The sequence below is a fragment of the Oncorhynchus mykiss genome, chromosome 15 (assembly GCF_013265735.2).
Source record: "Oncorhynchus mykiss isolate Arlee chromosome 15, USDA_OmykA_1.1, whole genome shotgun sequence".
Classification (NCBI taxonomy): Eukaryota; Metazoa; Chordata; class Actinopteri; order Salmoniformes; family Salmonidae; genus Oncorhynchus; species Oncorhynchus mykiss.
Genome location: NC_048579.1, coordinates 53,353,085 through 53,360,584, shown reverse-complemented (window position 1 = coordinate 53,360,584; position 7,500 = coordinate 53,353,085). Strand labels below are relative to the sequence as shown.

General features: G+C 44.9%; 1 protein-coding gene across 1 annotated transcript in view; it reads right to left on the bottom strand.

Annotated features, from left to right (window-relative positions):
* Positions 1 to 7,500, bottom strand: part of sox5 (SRY-box transcription factor 5) — a gene marked incomplete in the record, with an annotated part of 119,016 nt that overhangs the window by 111,179 nt on the left and 337 nt on the right.

Genomic DNA, 7,500 nt, shown 5'->3' with positions numbered 1-7,500 from the left:
GTCGCCCTCTCTGTCTCTGTCTCTCTCTGTCTCTCTCTCTCTGTCTCTGTCTCTGTCGCTCTCTCTCTCTCTGTCTCTCTTTCTCTGTCTCTGTCTCTGTCGCTCTCTCTCTCTCTGTCTCTCTCTCTCTCTGTCTCTGTCTCTCTGTCTCTGTCTCTCTCTGTCTCTCTCTCTCTCTGTCTCTCTCTGTCTCTCTCTCTCTGTCTCTGTCTCTCTCTGTCTCTCTTTCTCTGTCTCTGTCGCTCTCTCTCTCTCTGTCTCTCTCTCTCTCTCTCTCTGTCTCTCTGTCTCTGTCTCTGTCTCTCTCTGTCTCTCTCTCTCTGTCTCTCGCTGTCTCTCTGTCTCTGTCTCTGTCTCTGTCTCTGTCTCTATCGCTCTCTCTCTGTCTCTCTGTCACCCTCTCTGTCTCTCTCTGTCTCTGTCTCTCTCTGTCTCTCTCTCTCTGTCTCTGTCTCTGTCTCTGTCGCTCTCTCTCTCTCTGTCTCTCTGTCTCTGTCTCTGTCTCTGTCTCTGTCTCTGTCTCTGTCTCTGTCTCTCTCTCTCTCTCTCTCTCTGTCTCTCTCTCTCTCTGTCTCTCTGTCTCTCTCTATCTGTCTCATTCTCTTTCTATCTCTCTGTCTTGGTCTGTCTCTGTCTCTGTCTCTCTCTCTCTCTCTCGCTCTCTCTCTCTGTCTCTGTCTCTGTCTCTGTCTCTGTCTCTGTCTCTGTCTCTCTCTCTGTCTCTGTCTCTCTGTCTCTCTATATCTGTCTCATTCTCTTTCTATCTCTCTGTCTTGGTCTGTCTCTTTCTCGCTTTCTTTCTCTAAATCTCTCTGTTCATCTATCTTTCCATCTCTTAATAATAATTCTTCCTCTTCTTCTACAGAGATCAGAATGTTTTTCTAGAGAATACTACATTAACTGTCTTATGTACACAACCATTATCCTCTATTTGAACTGTGATCCTGTACTTCAATTGCTGAATAAACATGCATATTAAACAGATACAAATCAATATTAGAAGTTCATATAGGTCCAGTTACCACTGCGTAAAATAATTACAACGTTACATCAAAATGGGGCTTTAAATCCATATCCCCAAGAGGTAGTGACGTCATCTCTGTGCGACCCTTCCCCTACTACCTGTCAGTCAGGTGAAAGTTAGCTGCGTGTGAATGCATGTGTGTGTGAGAGAGAACTTTACAGCTGTGTCTGAGGTAAGGGAACAGAACAGTGTATCAAACAGCAGTACAGAAAACCTCAGCATGTCCATAGGTACACTGTATAACACCTAAGGAATGACTGTAAACCAATGGTCCATCAGGTATTGAACTATGGTATCAACTCCCTCCCTCCCTCCCTCCCTCCCTCCCTCCCTCCCTCCCTCCCTCCCTCCCTCCCTCCCTCCCTCCCTCCCTCCCTCCCTCCCTCCCTCCCTCCTCCCTCCCTCCCTCCCTCCCTGAGGTGAAGCACTGAGCTAGCTTGTAGTATTGTCTTACTGAGTGATCCTTCTTTACACAATCAGCTGTTTGTCCCCCCGCCTCCTCTCCTCCTCCTCCCCTCCTCCTCCTCCTCCTCCTCCTCCTCCTCCTCCTCCTCCTCCTCCTCCTCTCCGTGTCTTGTCTGACTCTTAAGGATATTGCCTAATATCTATTAATAGGCTGTCCTTTCTGTCAGTGGGAACAGTGAGGCTGCAACAGGAGAAAGGGAACACATAAGCTAGTGGACTTAAGGACTCCACACTTCAATGGAGTCAGTGATATTCCCTGGTCATTGTAGTGGCTAGTAGTCATTTCAGCTAGTAGGCTACACACACACACCAACCACTCTCATTGACTTGACTGTCATTCTATCTATTCCGTTCCAGTTACATGTTCAATGTCATATGGGTGATGACAAGAGGAGAGTGTATAAAGGGATGAGAGAAACCTTGTAACATTATTGCAGATGTACTGTATGCTAACATGACGCACCGACACAGACGCACACTCACACACAAAGCGTCCTCTGTTTTTTTCTCTGAAATGGAGGCTGAGGGAGCGACCACGTTTCCTGTCCAGATTAACCACACAAGGAAATAAGACAGTGGCTAATGTCACTGTCATCAATGTCATCACACACACACACACACACAGACACACACACACACAGACACACACACACACACACACTCACACACAAACACACACACACTTGGGACTTTGAACATTGGCTGTGTGTGTGTGTGTGTGTGTGTGTGTGTGTGTGTGTGTGTGTGTGTGTGTGTGTGTGTGTGTGTGTGTGTGTATCTGTGTGTGTGTGTGTGTGTGTGCTGTCAGGGAGGACAGAGGGCCAGCTCATGTAGTTTGTGGTCCCCAAAGTGCTTCAGTGCTTCCTTCACCACCACCTCCCTAGACTGCCTTACACACACACACACACACACACACACACACACACACACACACACACACACACACACACACACACACACACACACACACTCTCTCTCTCTCCTGTCCTGCCTGGGCTGTAGATATCATCACTGCTCATTGCAGCAGTCTGCATACTTCGTCATGTTGTTGTAATTGTTATTTATTTCTTCAGACTGAGTCACCACGCTGTGATTTTTACTGGCATTTTACCTTGGAGAGCTTCCATATGAGGGTTAGCTGGGGAAAATAAAGTGAAATGGGACTGAAAAAGACCGCCAGTCATTCACTCGGTCTCTCTTTCTCTCTCTTTCTGGGCTGGTTGAGCTGACAGTCGCGGGGCTAGGCCGTGAGAAAGCTTTGGAGAGGGAGAAAAACGGCAAAACGACAACGTCGCCGTTGCTTTTCAGACCTATTCCCTGATGCTTATGAGGGAAGAAGTGGAGCCTTAATGTTTATTGACAGATGAACACAGATTTTCCATTGTGTGACGCTCACTGTTTAGACTCCAGTTGTTCAGCTCATCCACAAAAAGTCTTGTCCATTTGTCTCAGTCACTCTCTACGGCTCCCTGTAAAAAACACCAGACAGAGTCTCACTCAGCTCTCTGGAGTGGCCCACGGATAGAAGAGAAACAACAACAGACTGAACAGTCAGTCTCTCTCTCTCTCTCACACACACACACACACACACACACACACACACGTAAGGAAACAGGAACGCAGACAGGCGAAAGCACACACACACACACACACACTTATTCACAGCTGGGCTCTCCCTTTTGCCCCGTCCTTTGAAACTCTCCCACCTCACCCAAATGGTCTCCTCCCTTCCCTTGACCCCCCTCCTCCCCTCCCTCTTCCCCTCCTCCCCCTTTCCCCCGTCCCCCTCCCTACCTGCAGACACAGAGTTGCTATTGTACCACCCTGGGTAAGGCCAAAGAGACTAACACTGTCTGTCATTGTGGGGCGTACAGGGATGGAAAGAGGGAGAGAGAGGGGGATGGAAGGCAGGATGGTGGGACAGAGGACACAGGAATGAGAGAATCCCAGGACAGGACTTCGCTTGGCTTCTTCCCCTCTCAGAATCAACAGCCTCTGACTTTTAATACTCCAACCGACCATGATGCGATAGTCTGCCCTAAACTTTGACCTCTAACCCCTGGCCATGTGACCCACCCAGAAGACCCCCACCCAAACAGAGAAGACAGACACACAGACAGAGGGACACAAGCGGGGCGGCCAGAGAAAAGTCCTCTGCACTTTCGCCTCCAAACTACCGAAACAAATTTATCAGTCGCCGATTGGCTGTTAGAGAGGTCAGCTGACAGCACTGGGGAGGTCTGTGGGTTGAGAGTGGAGGGGAGAGAGAGGGAGAGAGAGAGAGGGAGAGCCTTTAGCATTCTGCTCTGCTATTCTTCTGTCTGTCTTTCTTTCTTTTTTCCAACATGGAGACACGGTTATCAAGCCACTCGGCGGACTTACAATATGGGCCAGACAATGGACAAGTCTGAGAGAAAGACCCAGAGAGAGAGAGAGAGAGAGAGAGAGAGGGAGAGAGAGAGAGAGGGAGAGAGAGAGAAAGAGGCCCAGAGAGGCCATAGGGAGAGAGAGAGAGAGAGAGAGAAAGGGAGAGAGGGGACAAGGTCTGCATTAGTGTTCAGACCACGGACACACCACTCAATTATGCACACACACACACACACACACACACACACACACACACACACACACACACACACACACACACACACACACACACACACACACAAACACACTGTACCCCGCTTTCTCATAACAGTCCATAACACGCCACCCTGTCCCTTTAAAACACTTAACCATTTTCATCCGCAATGCTTTTCTAGTTAAATTACACATAAATCCAATTTACTACAGGTCAACTTTAATTCACATTACACACTTTGATTCCCAAAATTCCTGAATGAATTCCATTCAATGTAAAAGTTTCAAACAGTAACAAATTACACTACCACAAAAAAAAATCCGCTGTCCTACTTTAGAATAATATCCCACAATGTATTACAATGCAATACCAATGCAATGATGACACACTGAAATACACATTTCTACGTGTTATTTTAGCAGCAGAAATGGAAGTGTTTTTTATAACCATTTATGCAGCTTTACTCATAAGGCACATTTAGGTGTTTAGACATCTGGTGTGGACCCACTCATAAAAGGTGACATTACACCACAACCCCCCCCCAATAAACTCACAGGGGAAAACGGTAGAGAGTGAGAGTTCCACACTGCTCCCCTCAGCACCCCTAGAAGTCCCCTTCCTCATCTCTGCCCCTTCCTTACGATCAATCTCGCTCTTTTCCCTTTACTTCTGCATCTCTCCCTTTCTATCTATCGGTCTCTTTCTTCCTCTCTTTCTGTTACCCTCTCTCTATACGCTCTCTCTCTCTGTTTCTCTATACCTTCACTCTATCCTCTCTCTCTCTCTCTCTCTCTCTCTCTCTCTCTCTCTCTCTCTCTATCCCTGTGGAATCTGCCACTTTGACCATAGAATCTGTCAGATACACTCATACCACAGCTATGTCAGCGAAATCACTCTATTCCAGTATTTCATACAAGCATCATAGACATTCTTAGTAAAGATGTCAATGTATCTGAAGGAGCCATCAAATCATTATTATTTCCACGACTGAACAAAATGTCAGTGAGACAACTTAAAGAAAGATTTATAATAATACCAATATATACAACAATATTAGTATAATATTATAATGACAATAATAACATTACATTATAATAATCACATTAACACACACTAGTATAAAGATACCAATAACAATAAGAATATATTAATCATCATCATCGTATATTCAAATATTACTCAGCAGAAATGACTGTAAATAGTGCGAAAATGGTTGTGATTTACGCCACACTAAAACCAATCCAGTCAACATCGGTCAATCTATTCTGTATCTCAATCTGTTCATTCAGCATCAATGATGACGATAAAGCTCCTAAAAACAAACCATTCTCATCTTGTATCCATCAATTACATCTCAAACTAATCAGGAGACAATAAAGAGGACGGAGAATGTCTTCTTGTCACATGGCCAGCTCAGCCCATTGCCCAACACACTGTACAGAACATACATGCACTGTGTTTTTGTGACAGAACTTTTAAAGCAGCTATAAACCCAGCAACATTAGAGCAGAAAGTGCATTCCCACCAACACAGTAATTCTCTGCATCTCACTTTTCTTCTCCTGATAACTCATAACTATATAACTATATAAATACATTTGATTTGATTTGGATGATAACTGACGCAGAAGACAGATAAACGCGGCGGTGAACGGGAACGGAGAGAGAGAAAGAAAGAAAAGTGAACACTTACAGAGACGCAGGAACAGAAAGCATCCGGACCGATGATGGTATGTCTCGCACATACACACACACACACACACTGCACTCATACACTCTCTCTCCCTCTGCATTGAAGAGACTAATGCACAACTCTCTCTCTCTCTCTCTCTCTCTCTCTCTCACGCACGCACACAAACACAAAGGCGCACACACACTGTAGAGAGCCTCACACTCATAAACACACACTACACAGGTTACACTCAAACCGGCCCAGGTCGCCCTTTCCTCCCTCCTTATCCACTGATCGAGTACATTACTGGAAAGCAGTTTTTTAACCAGACGTTTCAATGTAATCCCTGCATTTATCTCCAAACGTTCTGCTCTTACATGTAATCCTTTACATTTTTAATTCCACATAGTCTGGTGTTGTTATCTTTTCTAGATGACTTATTAAAAAAACATTTGCGAAATATAAATGTGTTGTTAATTCGGGGGTTAAAAGACTTTATCTCCAAACAAAAGATTAGTTTGATCTGGCAAAACAGTACGGTACCTTAATGCAATAAAAGTCAAGTGAGAGAGGGCATGTATAAAAAATACCGGTATTAAAATGAGGTATTATGGGTAATCTTTCTTTCAGGGCATTAACTTCAAACAGCCATTATTCCCCAGCAAAGCTTGTTTTGTTGTCGACGCGAACTGTAAATCGCTGAGAATATTTCCGCCTCTCTCACAGGAAAACGTAGGCCGTCGTTGTAAATCAGAATTTGTTCCTAACTGACTTGCCTGGTTAAATAAAGGTTCAATAATAAAAAACAAAAAATAAACATCAACCCTCTCAACAGCTGTTGCTGTAGCGACAGAAAGACAATCACACTTAACTGTGAGATCATGTGTGTGAGTATTTTAGTTTAACATCTACAAATAAAAGATTGGACATTTTGTTGAAATGTAAGCTTTTAACATTTAGTGTGGTTGTGTTTTATGTAATCTACTGGAATTTAAAATGAGTTGAGTCTGTGAAAACAACCCAAGAATTCTCCCACCCTGAACAATTTGCTCATGCTCGATAGCAGCTCGACGTGAATGTGAGCTGTCTTATCTCAGGGTGTCAAAATAGCCCGTCAGATAAAGCAGAAGTACAACTAGTTGCCAGGCATTCTGAATAGTGAACTGTAGATTGATTCTGTGACTGCCAGGTAGTTAGCTGGTGAATGGGAACTTTCTGAGAAACTCTGAAACTGAATCACACTGTTCACACCCTCACCTCAGCACATGGAAACAGAGTTCGTCACACACACACACACACACACACACACACACACACACACACACACACACACACACACACACACACACACACACACACACACACACACACACACACACACACAGACACACACACACACACACACACACACAGACAGTGAGTAACACTGCTGCTTGAACACGGCAATGAACATGTTGACATGAACAACTTAGTTAAACTGGAACGTGTGCAATGGAGAGAGAGGGAGGGAAAGAGGAAGAGAGAGAGAGAGAGAGAGAGAGAGAGAGAGAGACTGAGAGAAAGAGAGAGAGAAAGTGAGAGAGAGAGAGAGCGAGAGGGAGAGGGAGAGCAGGGCCAAAGTCACAGATCACTTCTCATTGTCACTCTGATTACCACAGCTGGACAACACATACACACACAAACACAAGCAGTTTGCGCAAGCTTTGCATGTGGTATCATTAAAAGGCACAGGATAGCCAAACTTTCTATCTTTCCTCTA